The sequence below is a fragment of the Saccostrea echinata genome, unplaced genomic scaffold (assembly GCF_033153115.1).
Source record: "Saccostrea echinata isolate AGI-Se365-2 ecotype Australia unplaced genomic scaffold, CSIRO_AGI_Sech_v1 ptg000032l, whole genome shotgun sequence".
In the NCBI taxonomy this organism is placed as follows: Eukaryota; Metazoa; Mollusca; class Bivalvia; order Ostreida; family Ostreidae; genus Saccostrea; species Saccostrea echinata.
This window is the reverse complement of record NW_026889781.1, coordinates 7,400,995-7,419,669: the sequence shown is the minus strand read 5'-3', so window position 1 is coordinate 7,419,669 and position 18,675 is coordinate 7,400,995.

The window sequence follows — 18,675 nt, the reverse complement described above, 5'->3', positions numbered from 1 at the left end:
AACCGCTCACAACCAAAATCTTGTGATAAACTGCTTTGTTCATTAACTAGGAATTAACGAGGAATTCAATAAAATTCTCTTGTCATTTCTTCGACAAACAAAAATGGCAATATAAATGCAGCAATTCATTGCACATTTGTGATTTCAGAATTGCTTTTGTAAGGTAACTATTTGTAGGTCATAATTATTTCAATGTCTAAATTAAATATCAAAATATTGACTTGGCAAATTCGAAACATTGAAATTCCTAAATGATGATAAACCTCTTACCTCCAATAAGTAAGTAGCAAAGCATGGCGTCGACAGTTAACGATTGTTCGTAAAGCAAATCACTCAGAAAAACAATTTCATCCCTGGATTCTGTGTCACCTTCATTAATAGTTATCTCAAGAGGTTGAATTTCTTCTCTTTTCCAAGGAATCTTCATTTTAAATCGATGTTCCAATCCTTTATAGTACTTTTTATGATGGATGTTTAAATCCGTTAAAACAGAAGCATCATCTCCAGGAGTCTTTAAATAAAAACGACACAAAACAGTCAACAGAGTAAATAACTACGCTCAAATCTCTCATGCAAATAAAAAAGAAGCTCACGTTCAGTATTGACCAGTTTAATTATAAAAGTGTGTGTATGGAGGTGGGGGGGGGGGGGCGTTTTGGATATATGATATGAACAAACTTGAATCTACACTACCTGAGAATACTTCAGAATTAACATGACTAATAATGGTTGTACTGTTCCTAAAAACGGAATATTTTTAACTATTTTTCCTATATATACCTTTACTTTGATAGCCCATTGTGGCCCCTCCCTACCCCCAGGGGGGGGCATGATTTGAACAAACCTGAGGCATCTGAGGATGCTGCTTCTTTCTAAATTTAACCAATCATGCCTTTTCTGTCCCTACCGGCTTGGGTCATGATTTGACAAAACTTAAATCAACACTACCTGAGGATGTTTCCAGATAAATACCCGGTAGGACCAATCATAGCTTTGCTGTTCTTCAAAAGAAGATTTTAAATTATTTTTATGTTTTCTTTGTCAAAAAATTGCTCGCCCATTTTGCCCTCCCCCTACCACCAAGATTTGCACAAATTTGATTCTACACTACTTGAAAATGCTTCTATAGAAATTTGACCAATAATGGCTTTGTCATTCTAGAGAAGAAGATTTATAAAGATTATTTTCTTATGTGTTCTAAAAAAAACTTTGATCCCCCATTGTGGTCCTTCCTTATGCCCTGGGGCCATGATTTGATATTATATGTAATATACACTACTTGAGGATGCTTCCATATTTATATAACCAATAATGGTTTTGCTATTCTAGAGAAGGAGGCATTTAAAGATTTTCCCGATGAATTCCAAAGTAAAATTTTGATCGGCCATTGTGACCACACCTTTCTGCCTGTCATGATTTTTATAAAATTGAATCTACACTTCTAGAGAATGCTTCTACATAAGTTTCACATTCTTTGGCACAGTGGTTTTTGAGAAGAAGATTTTTTTAGAAGATGCCAACAATTTTTTCACATATCTGAATTAATCTCCCTTTGGAAAAAGTGTGGCCTTTATATTAAAAAAAAAACTTGATTTTCCTTCACCCAGGGATAACTTTTGGCAAGTTGGTTAAAATTGGCCCAGTGATTCTTGAGAAGAAGTAGAAAAAGTGAAAAGTTTACAGACAGACAGACGGACGCCAGAGAAAATTTGATCAGATAAGCTCACTTGAGCCTTCGGCACAGGTGAGCTAAAAAATAATTATATACTATAACTGATGATGATGATATCACAGTATGCCTGAAACTTCCAGTTTGATATGGATTTTTGCACGCCTGTCCGATACGTGATATGGATTTTCAGACCGGTCCTTGATATGGGGTAATATGATGTCACCCGTATCGCAGAGTGCAGAATCGGTATATTTACTACTAAGTATATCATATATATATATATATATATATATATAGAGAGAGAGAGAGAGAGAGAGAGAGAGAGAGAGAGAGAGAGAGAGAGAGAGAGAGAGGGTGATTTATGATATTTATAATTAGCGTGTGTTTAACGTAATATGTGATAATGTGTAATCAGAAAGAAGAAAGTACGTTATGGACCAAAATCGGCCCTGTCCCCAAACTTGATGAAGATTTTTTTTTTTAAACATGCGTAAGATGTCCTCTTTTTAATTCAGCTTAATTTTTGTAATTATCTCAAATCAATTTTCTTACAAAGCTGTCTGAATATAGATAGTTTCTTTGAAAAATAACACTATGACGTTATGACGTCAACCTAGCCGCACTACGCAAATACGAGGGTTGTTGGAAAGTTCGTTATATTACTTTCAAGAAATAATAATAATAATAAAAACCCCACACATTTTCTTTTATAAAAATATATTTTTTGTTGATGTGTGAAGTTTCATTCCATTCGATTTTACAGAAATCAATTTACTTAATCTTAAAATCAACATGTTTGGTATCCCTGGAGCTACATTACAACGTCTAAAACATTGCGTCATGGTGTTTAAAAAAAATCTCCCTTTACATTTCACACAGTTTGGTCCAATAGCCACACTTTTCTCCATCAATTTTAATTTATTTCGCTAACAATCGTACAAGTAGCATAATTTAATTTTGTTTGTCCATGTTTTATTTCTTTTTATTTTACCGCCTAACTGTGCAGAGTCTACCTCTTTCCATGACTTCAGCAACTCAAAGTTTCTGTTCAGATTTTTACATATTATCCATTTTCTCACAGACCGTCTGATAAAGAGTTTTTATCATTCGATACAGCCTCTATCATTAATACACATATATATATGTTTGACCTTGGAGTAAGATATTTGACCTGTCGATGAGAAATTGGACCGCTTACGTCAAAACTGTGGGCGGGATCAGCTAAATCTCATTTGCAATCGTTGGTGTTCGACAGTGACGAAATTGACCAATTTCAACCACAGTGTGGTTTAAGTAAATTTACATCATGGAAACCAGCTATAAAAAAAATTATTGACTATGTTCTCGGGCAAAATGCGTTTTGTTGACCCATCGAATGGTTAAATAACGGCCCCAGAGTGAGAGAAACAGTTTGGTTTTCGGGTCCGACAATATACGTACAAATGGAAGATTAATTTATTTTAAAACGAGAGAGAGAGAGAGAGAGAGAGAGAGAGAGAGAGAGAGAGAGAGAGAGAGAGAGAGAGAGAGAGAGAAAGAAAGATGTGTAACGTATATTTTGTGGTACGTTTACTATAAAAATCCGATTATTCTAATTCAAGGAAGAGTTTAACTTTTTTAAAGCTAGACTATTTTTTATGCGAATTACTTGATTTGTTTTTAAGATTGCATTAAAACTTTTAACACTATTTTAAAGAATGTCAGATTCCCAATAAAAATTTTATGAGAAAGCATTAAAGATATTTTCGAAAAGTATTTGAAATTTTGATTAATAAATAACATTGAAAGGGCAAATTCCCCAGCCCATCCTTTCCAACGAGTCGCTGCGTCATTCACGAATTTATCTAAACAAAATGTATTTAAAACGTTTCTGTCTTGTCATCTGAAAAAGTCCCCCCCCCCCCCTCAAAAAAAAAAAAACAAAAACAAAACTGAAAAAGTACTTTCATTCGATTAATTATTTTATATGTCACCGGATGGCCCTCCCCAAATACACGAATCAAGTATCACCCTAGCCCCTTTTCAAGCTGTTAAAAATGCAGCACTTCCCTTGGATAGTTGGCATAGGCAACCTTCTATCGAATTTTCTTTAGCAACTTATTGAGGCTCTTTTCACCAACTTAGTATAGCTTCTCAAAAAAAAAATAATAGTAAATAAATAAAAAAATAATAAATTAATAAATTAAAAATAAACATGTATAAACATTTACTTTCTTTGAAGAACACTTTTATGATCTTTTTTTTTTAAATACGTACATATAATTATACATTGTAAATAACTACTGTTGTCTGAAGTTTCGACTGTGTTGCTTGAAATTTCGCTCAATATGAGAGCGTATCTTTAAGTAAATATTGTAAGTCATCGATACCAAACCTATGGAGAGAATGATCATAGGCACTTATGTCTGCATTTCAATCCATTTCAGGTAGAGCTCTCGCGCCGTGATCGGAAGGTCGTGTGTTCAAATCACGGCCTCGATCGACCTAAGTCGATAAAAAAATAGGTACATGTAGCAACTCTTCCTGCGCCAAGCGCTCGGCACTTTGAAATGAAAGTTGCAGGTCTTTCGGATGAGACCTTAAAAACGAGGCCCCTTGTCACGGTAGGATCAAACTTTTTTTCACAACCAATTTTTCCCAATACACTAAATTCCTAAACCTTACCTATGTTTCAGCAAATGGGGGGGGGGGGGTTGTCTTTCAATGAACGTTTTCAAAGTTTGGAAAAAAGTGGGAAGGGGCCCTGCGTCCCTGATTCTTCATACCTGATAAATAACTTGTTTTCAGACTTGTCCACGCTGACAGATTATTTTGTTCCACAGTACTTGTGTGATACATGTACACGTACACCGTTGTAATGGAGTGAAAGAATTTAGTGACAGATAACTTTGTGAAAAGTGAACCCATCATCCGATACAGCTTTTTATTTTTTTTTTTTTGTCCGAAATTCCTTTTTGGACCTTTCTGTAGCTTTCTCATGCCAGTCTTCTTTTAACTTCACTGGATCCTCGACAGATTAGAAATTACAACTCTGGTATATGTGGAATGATCTTAAGCAGAATATACGGGTAAAAAAAATAAATTTTACAAGGTGAAATATGAGCCTTTGTTTTTATATGCATAATATTAACGGCAATGTCTACATAAACTTATGCAGATGCAACACGCTTATATTGTGCGTGTATTAAAAAATCTGAAAATATATTGAAACATCAACCGTGCACTTGTTTAAATGACTGAAAATACGAGACTTCAGAATATTAATTAATCTGATCAGTCCTGACCAACGGCATCCAAATGATTGGGAATTTATCCCCTCCCCCTCTTCCAAAAAAAAAAAAAAATGTGTTGCAAGGAGACTTATTGTGACGTCATCTTTGAGTTTATTGCGTAATTTATTTACATACATGCAGACGTCAACTAGGCCGTTTCAGTAGCAAAATATAATAAAGGCTAGGATTTAAGCAATTTTCTTTTCTACAATAATACTTTTAGTGATTTCATTTGTCAGCTGAACATTTTTATTCTATTGATTTAGTATATTACATTGTTCTCTTCCCTTCTTGTTGGCAACATTTATCAAGTGTACTTTAAGGCTTAGTTGTATGAAAAAAAATATCGCAATTGGTCATTTCTATAATTATTTTTTAGTTTTTATGCTATTTTCCTGACAAATATATATGTATGAGCAATATAAATATGGTCAATCAATGATAAATTTATTTTTACACGAAATACACCATTATTATTACTCCTAGAGAAGAATTCGCCTCTCGACTTACTTGGTATCCGTCACCGGAAATAGCCATGGAATGTAAAAATTAACATACCGCACATTCCTCGAGCAAATTCTTACCATTATTTTTGCTTTTCTTTTATCAAATTATTTTCAAAAATATATGTTTTATTTTGCTCGAGGGGTGTGCACTACTTCAATTTTGGGAATTTGTTGTAAAAAATAGTGGAAAAAATAGCAATTTCCGGAAAGAACGGATGTTTAAATCCCGGGAATACCTCTAATCAACGTATTTGCGAAATTTTGCTATGCATATATCAAAACTACCAATCTTCTTCTACATGTACATATTAGTTATATTTTTGCAAACGCGTATATCAAAATACGAAAAATTGTGAGCATTCGAATAATACGTAACGTACTTAGTTCTTTCACGTACATTCAAAATTTAAGAAAATGCATAGATTTCCTATTCTGCTTAGGACTTCCTTCAGTTACCCATCAAGTAGAGTTCAATAACTTGTTGTACATGCGTGTGTTTTTGAAAGAATCTCTATCTTAATTGTTGGTAATCAGGAGTGGTTTTTTTACCGCGAATCTCTGTACTCGGTATCAAAATGATATCTGACAAATTTATCTTGAAGCCATAGTTTTTTCATCTTCATTTTTGACCTTTCTTATCTACATGTTCTTTTATGATTATTGACACTTTTATTAGAATGACAGCTTTCTCAGAATCCTTTATTGCGTTTGCGTTATCGTAACAAAAACTGCATTTGTTGTTTATCAATTTTTTGCTACTAAAATAATGTAGACATATATATTATTTCTTAAAACAAATATTTTCTTCGCCGCACCGCGTCACACCTAAGACGTCAATATAGTTGGTAACTGTTCCTTCGCAAAGCGCCCGGCATAAGAAGTGAAAGTCACGGGTCTTTGGGGTTATGAATTAAATTCACAACCTTAAAAACCGAGGTCCCGTGTCACGATAGGCGTTTGCACGATAAAGAACCCTCCTTACTCAATGACGCCGAGTGCTGAGTATAGGTTTAAATTTGAAGCTCTTCACCGGTATATGTTGACGTCTCTTTATGGGTGAAAAAATCTTGAATTGGACGTAAAAATAATATACAATCAATCAATCAAAACAATATTCGCAATAATGTAAATGCTGTTAAGAAATTTTATAATGACTGTTTGATTTGATTCCTTTACTTAACTTTTAATATGCACAATGTTTAAATTTAATGTATTATTATTATTTGGAACCTTGAAAAATATGATAGGTGTGTTGTCGTCCTCTTTCATTGCAAAGTCTAAAACTTTTTCTGAAGACTTCCCATTTCCAAGGGAAACAACGACTGGTAGAAGGAGATTGTCACACAGATCTACAAAATATAACATTGCATTTATATGTAAATGTTTTCTTTTAAAAAAATATAATTTCATTTTTTTTTTGTTCTTTTATTCTTTTTATTTCGTTTTCAATTACATAACTGCCCAGAATCTAATCTATACATTTTAATCGGCGTACTTAATCACATAAACAAATTTACAGACTAGTCTCCTCGATTCAAACGAATCTAGGTTTTTAAACACCGCACTACAGAATGAACTTAAATCATCAAAAAAGAAAAAAAAGCAAAATTAGAATGAGTAGTTCTTTAAAGCAAACATGTCCAAGTGTTTTTATTTAAAGCATAAATCATTTTTCTTAATTTATCAAAGTATGTTTAAGGAGGAAAAAGGACTGTTTTATCAAATTTACATACCCTAAAATGTGCAGAAAAATCATTATGGTGTCATCTGTATTAGTATGTAATGTAATGAACTCTGAAGTTTATTTCACACGCACGTAGACTTCCATTCAGTTAACCTAATCACAACCAAAGCAAATCGTGTTATTTTTAAACAAAAATCATTTGTTTTAACATACTTTCTACCATTCGTTTGAAGTAAACAAATTCCTCTTTGTCATCAGAATCACCTCTGTGAATTGTAGAAATATTCATGGTGTAAAGGGTCTGTAAGACAAAAAAATCTTATAAATGAAAGATTAACCCGAACTTTAAGATAAATAAAAGTTTTGATAAAGCACAGCATTGCCCCTCCACTCCCTCTCCAAAACAGGAAATAAAAATAAACGTTTCATGAAAGTTTGAAATATTGTATATAATCTTCTTAGTTTAAAAAAAAAACACATGGAAATAATTTATACTGCGCTTTTTCTCGTATATTGAATTAAAATAACACATTTTATTACTAATGGATATTCTATTTCAGATCAATTTTTTTTAAAGTGCAATATTTTTCTCAGGCATTAAATGTAACTTTTCTTTTTAAAAGGAGGGTTGATTTAACTTACAAACCGTTGATTTATACAGGAGGTTTAAAAATCACAATTAATCGATAGTCCAATAGGAAACATGTCAATAAAAGATCTATACTCATTAAAATGGTAAAACGAGCAGAATATCTAATACTATTCTTCACTTTTCCTTTACCTGGATAATTTCGTTCGTCGTTTCCCTGTGCACAATTACATCCCCCTCATAGAAAAGGATCTTTCTAGATACTACATAACATGGCATGCCAGTCTTTACTACAAAAAAAGATTGTTTCTTAATAAAATGGTTTTCCTGAACTTCTAGGACAGAAAGAATTAAAATAACTTATTCTCACATCAGCTGAGCAAAATATTTTAGATACTGCTTCGAATGTGCAATATTGAAACTAAATGTTTAAAAATTAAAATTTTTGTTTAAAACATGTTTCGTTTTAGCTAAAAGTATTACAATTTTTTCCTTACTCCCAAATGCTTTAACTTCTTCTAAAAATTTTCTCAAAGAATGTTCTTGGTCTTCAAAAATATGTGGATTGTCTGCAAATATGATATACAATTTAGGCATGAGCGATTTCGATAACAGGGCTTCTCTGATACTTCTCTCAATGTCAATCTCAATGTTTCCAGTGCTTTGATTCTCATTCTGGGTGTTTTTGGTGCTTTGATTCTCATTATGGCTATTTTCAGTGATTTGATTCTTATTCCAGGTGTTTTTGGTGCTTTGATTTTCATTCTCGGTGTTTCCAGTGCTTTGATTCTCATTCTGGGTGTTTTCAGTGCTTTGATTCTCATTCTGGGTGTTTTTGGTGCTTTGATTCTCATTATGGCTATTTTCAGTGATTTGATTCTTATTCCAGGTGTTTTTGGTGCTTTGATTTTCATTCTCAGTGTTTCCAGTGCTTTGATTCTCATTCTGGGTGTTTTCAGTGCTTTGATTCTCATTCTGGGTGTTTTTGGTGCTTTGATTCTCATTATGGCTATTTCCAGTGATTTGATTCTTATTCCAGGTGTTTTTGGTGCTTTGATTTTCATTCTCGGTGTTTCCAGTGCTGTGATTCTCATTCTGGGTGTTTTCAGTGTTTTGAATCTCATTCTGGGTGTTTCCAGTGCTTTGATTCTCATTCTGGGTGTTTCCAGTGCTTTGATTCTCATTCTGGGTGTTTCCAGTGCTTTGATTCTCATTCTGGCTATTTTAAGTGCTTTGATTCTAATTCCGAGTGTTTTCGGTGCTTTGATTTTCATTCCGGGTGTTTTCGATGCTTTGATTCTCATTCTGGGCGTTTCCAGTGCTTTGATTCTCATTAAACGGAAGTTTAATTAGTGCCTGGAATTATTGCAAAAACAACCCTGATTTCAATTTATTTATAGATTCAAGTTTTTATTTATTGCAAATTATTTCTCATCAAATCAATGAAATTTGAAACTAACTCAATAAATAAATGAATTTAAGAAAAAATTAAAAAATTAATTAATTAAAAATTATAATGATAAAAATTATTAAAAAAAAACTAAATGATTTGATTAATGTTGAAGAATTTTGAGAGATGACAGTGCCTTTTCCAATGACACACTTTTATTTAACCAATAAATCTCCTAATAAAACCCTATATAGAAAAGTCCCCACCACCCTATATATTTATAGATATTGCAAATTATGATCTGCATTTTACACTTATTTTTCATATGTTTTTGTCCTTTTAAATCATTCTTATGAATATAAAAATAATTTTAGATTGAGACATTTATGCGATTTATTTTTAAATGTACCGGTACATTCCAGGGCTGTGGTTGAAACTTATCTATTAGTAAACCTAAACCAAGAATGGACTTCACTATTCACTTACAGATTCTGAATGTTTAACAATCATAAGGGTAATACCCAAGAAAAGAAATCAGATAACCTGATCCCTTTTCTTTTAACCTTGCATATACATCAAATAATGAATCAGATATTTTTTGGTTAGCCCACATGAGCTGTAAGATCAAGCTTATTCTGATCACTTAGTGTATGTTTGTCTGTCAGCCCATCTGTAAACTTGACAAATTTTGAACTTCTTCTTAAGAATTATGGCAAATTTCAATCAAAGGTGGCACAAAGAAGGACAATCAAAGTTTCTTAAATTAAGGGTCAAGCCCAAATGAAAGAAAAGATCATAATGCAGACAGGTAAAAGTAGAGTTGGGTCATTATAAAATCTTTAAAAGGACAACCATGCCAGAAAAAAAATAAAATTTTGGGAAAGATTTATGGCATAGTATGGATTGGGGAGCACATGGTGGGTGTGACTGGTCGGCAGGGGATGCTCACTCCTCCATGGCACCTGATTCCACCTTTAAATTTTGAGGTCCGTGTTTACTCTGCTCCAAATTTGTATCGTTTCATTGGACTTTCGAGATTGAATACTGTTCGTTATCTTCATATTTCATTGCAAATTTCAAAGTCATGGTCCCTAGGGTTAGGGTGGGGCTAAAATCGGTCTTCAGATTTTACTGCAGAATATATAGGATCTATAATTTAAAAATCTCCTCAAGAACTACTCTACCATAGAGGATAATACTGATTTGAAAGCTGTAGATTCTAAATTCGTCAATTCATGACCTTTGGGTATATGGTAGGATCCCGATAAGGAGTCAAAGTTTTATCACGTAGTATATTGAAAAAAAAATCATGAGACCCACTGTCCTAAAAAAGAGGAACTTATGTGAAAGTTTTCTGGCATAGTGTAGATTCTAAGTTGATAAAAGCATGGCCCTAGGGGTTAGGGTAGGTCTACAATAGGATTGATTGATTGATTGAATAATGTTTTTACGCCGGATCAGCACTATTTCAGCTCATGGGCCTCTTGTTGAAATTCGATTTGTAAAATTTGTAAAGGAATTTCCTTATTAAAAAAAAAGAAAATACTTTGTAAATAATTAAGTCAGCTGATACAAAATCTCATTTTTTGCTGGTAAAAAAAAAAAAAAACCTTTGTTTAAATAAAATTCAATTTTCTGAACAGATAGAGGATTGTCAACTAAACAGATAGAGAATGGTTAAAGAAAATTTACACATTTGTTAATTCGACAAATATAAAGAAAAAAAAGGAATTAGAATATATATATATATATATATATATATATATATATATATATATATATATATATATATATATATATATATATATATATATTACGTTAAAATTACTGTAAACCAACTATTATTTGTGTCATCTTTTATTCGCGATTCGTCAGTTTAAAATCAATCCGCGACGATTAATTTTCGCGACTGAGGAAACATTATCTACAAATACAAAGGAAAATAAATGATTCGCGGCGATTAATATTCGTGAGTAAATATATGTCGCGAAACTCTCGAATATTTCTCGCACGCGAATAAAAGTTGGTTTACAGCACTTAACCGTGGAGCTGGCCGTCATGTAAGTGGGAAACATTTTTTTGATTTAAATAATTCTTCGCTCTTTAAATTGCAGCTCTAGAACCATGATAAGACTGAAATTCAACAAATATACAAAATTTTGTTGTTCAGACCGAATATATCGCCGAAAAGGAAATATACAGATATTTACGGGTTTTGTGTGCTATATAAATGACAGTCTTTGCTTACCATTTACGTTTATAATTTTTTTTTTAACATATCATCTTCGGTTTCATTCTTCTTATATCATAATGTACATCAAAATAATTGTCTTTTTGCTTACAATCGTGGTATTTAATTTGTTATAGGTTTCCATTCAATTTTTATATTTTGTAAAAAGAAATTTTTGTTTTGTCACTGAACGTTGTGTATAGTATCCTGTTAGCTGACTGGGGACTGGTTGGGATACTTAATATAGTGTCATCTATTGTCTAACCAGTCGATGAATTGTACACTGTTTATTTTACCCTCCTTCCAACTGTGCATAAATCTTATCGGATGTTATCTATTATCTGATCGGCTGTTCTTCTGAAAATTGGTTTAGAAATAAAGTATTGTTGTACAAAATTCTTTTATTAGATATAAAACATTAAAAACCGACTTTTTTGATATATGTTTACTTTTGAATTATTAAAAAAAAATACCACAAATTAATTCAAAATGTTCATGATGTAGTTCAATAATTGACAATCTAGTCTTTACCTATATTTTCCTTAATCTTAATCATTTCTTTGCCCAAAGAAAAAAAAGACTAACAGAGATAGCAGTATGCGTCATTGTTGAAACAAAATACGTATAACTAAATGTCATAGTTCGATTTATTCAATATACGGAATATCATTTTTTTTTTATTTTTCGCCTCAGTCAATATTGTTTTTATCTGGTGAATAACAAACCATATTCACAACCGAAAGAGACCATAATTTCCTATCAAATTCAGCAGAGGAACGTGGCTTAGTTCCACACACGAAAGAAAAATACAACATTTTTTTTTTAAATCTTGATATATAAAATGTGTTTGTGATAAAACTAATTTTAAAACAAGTATTTAATAGTGCCGACTTGGGTTTTATTGTGTGAAAACTTCAAAAGAGAAACTCTTTAATTTTATATCATATGTACCTTACATTGACTTCAGTATATACATGTGTATGCCAAGTTTAGTGAAAATCTACCGTCTGGTTATTTTTTAGGGTCCATCTCAAAATACAGGTACATTTAATATAGGATTATATAGGGAAATACCATTTTTTTCGCACTTCGGAGCAAATTATATAAATGTTACTATAGACTTTTTGCTCAAGTCATATTTTTGATGGGTAATACTATATTGTACATTTTATGTAAGAAACACAAAATTCTACCGTGTCAATTTAAGCAGGGGAATCCCGAAATGTCAAAATTCCTGATATTTGCCTGTTCTTATGGAGTACAACAAAACATGACATATATCTCAGATTTACATAGAAAATAATAAAAATGATTGAGAGATTCTCTATGTCCTATGTTTAAAATTTCAAGAGCATTTATTTTATCCTTTTTAATTTGATGACATAATTAATGATTCTGAAATATAATTTAAACTTAATATTTCAGTTAAAAGACTTATCAGTGATGTGTAAAGGTGGTTAAAAGATGACTTACTCATGGCTTAATCAAGTTTGGACATTAAGCTACCATTAAGCTGCATCTTAAAGGTGGTTTAATGGTGGCTGAAAGAAGTTTGGACATTAAGCACCTAGAAGCTGCAGCTTAATGATGACTTAATCGTGGCTAAAAGGAATTATCTTCTTTAAGCCACCTTTAATTCACTATTAAGCGATTGCTTAAAGATGGTTTTCGTTCCGTGATATTAACAAACAAGTTGATGAAACAAGAATATCAGCGGGCCCGTTTAAAGTCATCATTTCGCAAGTTTTATGGTCGAAACACTGACCCTGTCAGGATGTACAATCTATCATTGAATCAAATGGTGACTGGCGTTACATACTGAATTGTCGACGGGTTTTCCGTTATTTCCCGATCCTGACAAGGAGCACATGGTGAGTGTGACCGGTAGGCATGGGATGCGCACTCTTCCATGGCACCTGATCCCACCTCTGATGTTTTAGGGATCCGTACTTGCTCTGCTCCAAAAGCTGTATTGTTTTATGGATTTCTGAGCTTGAATATTGTTCATTACCTCTATATATTTCAAGTAAGGGATTACTCAGTTACAGGTCAAGAAATCATGCTAACTGATACATATATTCCTGAAGAAGACAACAATTTCTGATGAGATGATTTCTAAAAAAAAATAATAGTTATTTTGCCTTTTTTATGGACAAAATTTGCAAGGGGAGTATATGGGAATTACCTTGTGTTTCTGTCATATCAGAGCCATAAGTTTGTACGCAACTAGGTTAAGGACGCCCATGAAATATACGCCTTAATATATTCAGGGAAAAGGAATACAATTTTAATATTTTTTTTAACAGCATTAGTTTTGATAAATGGGATTTGTGGTGTTTGAACTGGTATATATCGGGTCTCTGCTGAGTTCGGCCAAAGCGACATCGCTTACATCAGCTGTTTGTCACGTGACAGTTTTAAAATTAGAACATATATGTACTGCTACAAAGATTGTAAAAGTTCAACGATATACGGGCATTTTTCCGCTATAAAATTTATTCTGTTTTCTTTGAGACAAATTCCTTAACACGAAAAGTGCTGGGAGCAACTTCCTCATGCTCGGGAATTGTTTAAAATTTAGCCGTCTTTCTAGAAACTCCAGTCAAAAATGTAATTCGCATTGGAATAATGTTACATTACGGAATAAATCAACAATGCACAACCAGCTCCCAGCACTTTTCAGAATAGTTGGAATAATAGCTACAGGTGTTTAAAAATTCAGAATTTATAGTGAAGCGGATATCGTTGAACTTTTGATATTTTCGAGGGGCTGGACCTGTCATTCTAGCACGTTACTGTACAAATGAGCTCCCTACGGCTTTATATAAAGTCTACACATTATCAATTAAGTTTGACAATAAAATGTGGATTAATATATTTCAGAATTTGTCGCTCTTTTGGTCCAACTATGCGTGTTTCGTATTTATTTTTATTTTTACAAGCCACGATAAAAGCTTGATCCACGCCTCAAGTACAGAGAAACTGCGTGTCAAACTAAGAACTGACGTCATCTCAGTAAGTACAGCGAGATCAAGCTGGCTTTCATTCTACACACGCTTAAAGATATTATGGCAAGATAAGTTGCACATCCATTTATCTTTATAATATTTATGATAAACGAAAGTATTTAGTGTATTTTAAAAAGAACATATAGTATTTATTCATCGAGATTCATTTGTATTGTTTTAACGTGACGTCATAATAGCTTTACCGAACCTCTGCATAGGCTGACGTATATATGGGAGTCCTTAACCTAGCTGCGTATTGGAAGCTCATTATTGACAAAGTTTACTTGTGATCTCAGGGTTAGTGATGTCCTTTACTAATATAATTTTAGGAAATTAAAGATCACTGGCAGTAATATTATGAACTACGCTAATTTATTTTCTAATAAAAAAAAGTAGTTGTAGTGCTTTGTTACAACGTGAAATGAAAAAAAAAAAAAAAAAAAAAAAAAAAACAGAGCAAAATGTAATAAACTGTGATTATTACATTTTGCGTTGGGATTAATGCGAAATGTAATAATGCACTTTTTGATGGACACATTTTGCGTTACTTATTTTTTACGTTGAGGACAACGCAAAATGTAATAAAACACAATATTATTTTTTTTTTTTTTGTATTGTGTTAAACGCAAAACATCACAAAATTTATTGAAACATATAACAAAGGGGAAACTCGCTTCACTAAATAGACAGACATATCTATGACTAACAGAAAAAGTTTAACGTTACGTCTTTTACGCACATAACTAAATCTAATTGTTTAATTTTTTTTAACGCTGTTTCTAACATTTTTATTGAATACTTATAAAACATTAACTAAACTTTGATTGACATGTCTATTTATAAATCAGTCTGTTTTATATACATCCATCACTGACATTCTTAATTATCAAAGATTGACCATGGGTTTATTAAAAATTCTTGATATGCATGTAAGACGTGCATGTGTACATTGATTAACAAATTAGACGTGCATGTGTGTGTGTCTAGCGAGAAGAAGCAGGGGTAGGGGTTACTCATATGTTGATAATTGTATTTTTATGCTCATGCAGAAAACATCCATTTTACTGTTGAAGAGAGAGAGAGAGAGAGAGAGAGAGAGAGAGAGAGAGAGAGAGAGAGAGAGATTTGATTTTTCCTGATCTGCAATGCACATGATTTCTAAAACAGTATGAGATCTTAATTGTCAGGAACCCCCCTTCCCTCTATATTTACACCTGCCAGTAAAAATAAATAGATTTCTTTTCTAAATTTCAGGAATGTGTCTATCAAAAAGAAAACAAACTGATCAACAAAATACCCCCCCACACACACACACATACGTGAGCACGCGTGTTTTTAATTTGCAATACCTATGATTTGGATATCAACTGATTTTGAATGGCTAATGAAATCAATATATGATGGAATCAGATCTAATTAAAAAATTAGCATATATTTACTTTTCCTTTTGTTTTATTTTTTCCATTTATTTTCTTCATCCACTACTCAATTGAAAATTATTCTCAACTTGACTGACTTAAAAGTGTGTTGTTACATTTTGCGTTGTTGAATTTTGCTTAATCTCGACGCAAAATCTAACAACGCAAAATGTAATAATCCAAATATCGTGTTACTAATTTCTCGTTTTTTAATATTTTGCGTTAATCTTGACGCAAAATGTAATAACGCAAAAATGTGATAATCCTAAAAAGTCTGTTTTTATATTCTGCGTTATTACGGTCTGCGTTGATATCGACGCAGAATGTAATAACGCAAAATGCAATAATCCCGGTTTATTACATTTTGCGTTGTTATTACATTTCGATTTGTATCAGTGCTTGATACTTCTCATAAAGATTACAAATGAAATGAAAATATAATAACAATACCTCAGGTAATTTGGCCAAGTGAAAGGTCGCTTATAGAAGAAAATAAGATATGAAATTAATGTCCTGCTCATATGTTGTACGGAAGAAAATTTAGGAAGCTCATTCATGGCACAAAGATTTCTCAAGAGGTGAAAATATTATAGAACTTTGACTAAAGGTTATTTGGGCAAGTTCAAGGTTACTTACAGAAAGTCTGCTTAATGATTAAAAAAGAAACATTGTATGCCGAAGTTTAAAAAAAATGCAGATTGGAATATTATTCTCCGACTTCACTCACGATACATGGACATGTACTTCTATTTCGAATCTGCGATGTTGAGAATAAAGGGAGACACACGAGGATTGTAAAAAGTCAAGGTCAAAAAATCAAAGTTATTAATGCATGTACTAAAATACATTTGGCAGTTTAATTTTCTAGTTTTGAGATACGAAATTGAAACTTGTATGCATATTATATGATGTACTTGTACTCAACACTATGTTTAAGATCTATTTGAAGTCAATTTAAGGTATGTATCTGGAAAATAATAATGTAGAAAAAACTGTGTATTTTTCCTTATGAGATTACTTATATTTTCTTTTTCTTTTCAGACAAGGAGGAAGTGCAGAAGAAATAATTTGTGTTAAAAGATTCAACATTAAATTTGGCTTAAATTTGAATGTCTTTTGTTATGATTGCTTTAAGATAGATTAGGAGAGAGAAATTTGAAGTGAAAGATATCCAAAAATGCACCCAAAAATTTTGACCAATTACTTAACAGATGAAAAGAGTAGCTTTGGAAGAAAATAATGTTAAATGCTTGGATTGAATGTTTTAATTGCACATCGTCTTTGTTTCACATATGTTTACCATATGTGAAAATAATGATCAAAACAAATGTTTTACACATGGTTTGATACATGTGTAATAGATATAAATTGATCGTATGAGTAATGCATTTAACAAATATGTTACACGCATGTTTTTAGAAACATACTTATCTCATACGTGAATCATATTAATAACGTAAGTATTTAACGGATGTGTAACATATTGTAGTCAATACATAAGTAAAAGCATGTGTCAACATGACATCCATACGTGTGAAAATGTACATTTAACGTAATTGGTACTTAAATCACATATAACATACATGTGGCCGCAATTGTTTCACGTATGTTCAATACACGTGATATACGTGGCACATTTTGCAGTGTATACGATAAATGCGTGTGATTCAAAAGGAATTATTTTTTTAGAATCTTGTACCCTGACTTATTTTCATCATTTTGTTCTTTTAACTAATAGACTATATTGAGATTAACTGCTTAATGTCTTTTTAATATTACTGTACAAGTGTGCCCTCCTATGACTTTAAATAAGGTCTAGACGTTTTCAATTTGATTTGACGATAAAATAATGAATAAAATAAAATAATTAATAAACTCAAGAATACGCCCCATTTCTATCCGATTACACTTGTTTCGTATTAATTTTTATGTTTTCAAAATGCGATAATAGCTTGATCCACGCCTCAAGTACACAGAAACTGCGTGTCAAACTTAGAAATGACGTCATCTCAGTAAGTACAACGAGACCAAGCTGGCTTTCATTCTACATTTGCTAAGTGTTAATATGGAAAGATGAGTTGCACGTTCATTTATTTTTAAAAATTTATGAGAAACAAAGGTATTTGAATGTATATAAAAAAGGGAAAATAAGTGTTTATTCATCGAAAATCGTTAGTATTGCGTTAACGTGACGTCATAATTGTTTCCTCAAACCTCTGCATAGGCTGAGCTAAATATGGGCGTCCTTAACCTAGCTGCAAGGTCATAAATTTAATTCTTTTGTTATAATTAACCTATTAATGTTACTTTAAATAAAAAAACAAATAGTAAGCTTTATGACGTAACATTTAGAGATATTGATGTCAATAATATATATATATATATATATATATATATATATATATATATATATATATATATATATATATATATATATATATATATATATATATATATATATATTGAAAGTTAAATTTCAGGTCCGAGAAATGAATGGAATCATTCTATAACATATTATGAACTAAATCTTGTCGGTTTCTTTTTTTGGTATATATAGCTAAGTATTTATAACGGGGGTTAAAGTGTAAAGAAACGTAAGACATATAGTAGGGTCTTCAGCTGGAGACGGAAGACCCTAAAAATGAAAAAGAAACAATATAATAATAGAAGGGTCTTCCGTTGGCTATGGAAGACCATAATAATAATAATAATAATAATAATAATTACTAGATGAGATCTTGTTGCGAGCAACGATTAGGTGTACCTATAATAGACGTTCATGGCAAACTTACAGAATCACCTCAGAATCGGCTTTTCCATCGCAAACTTTTTACCCTATTTATGTAGTAATATTTAACTTTCGCTTGCATCTAGCGTCGGTACGCTAGATCATTGTCAGAACAATC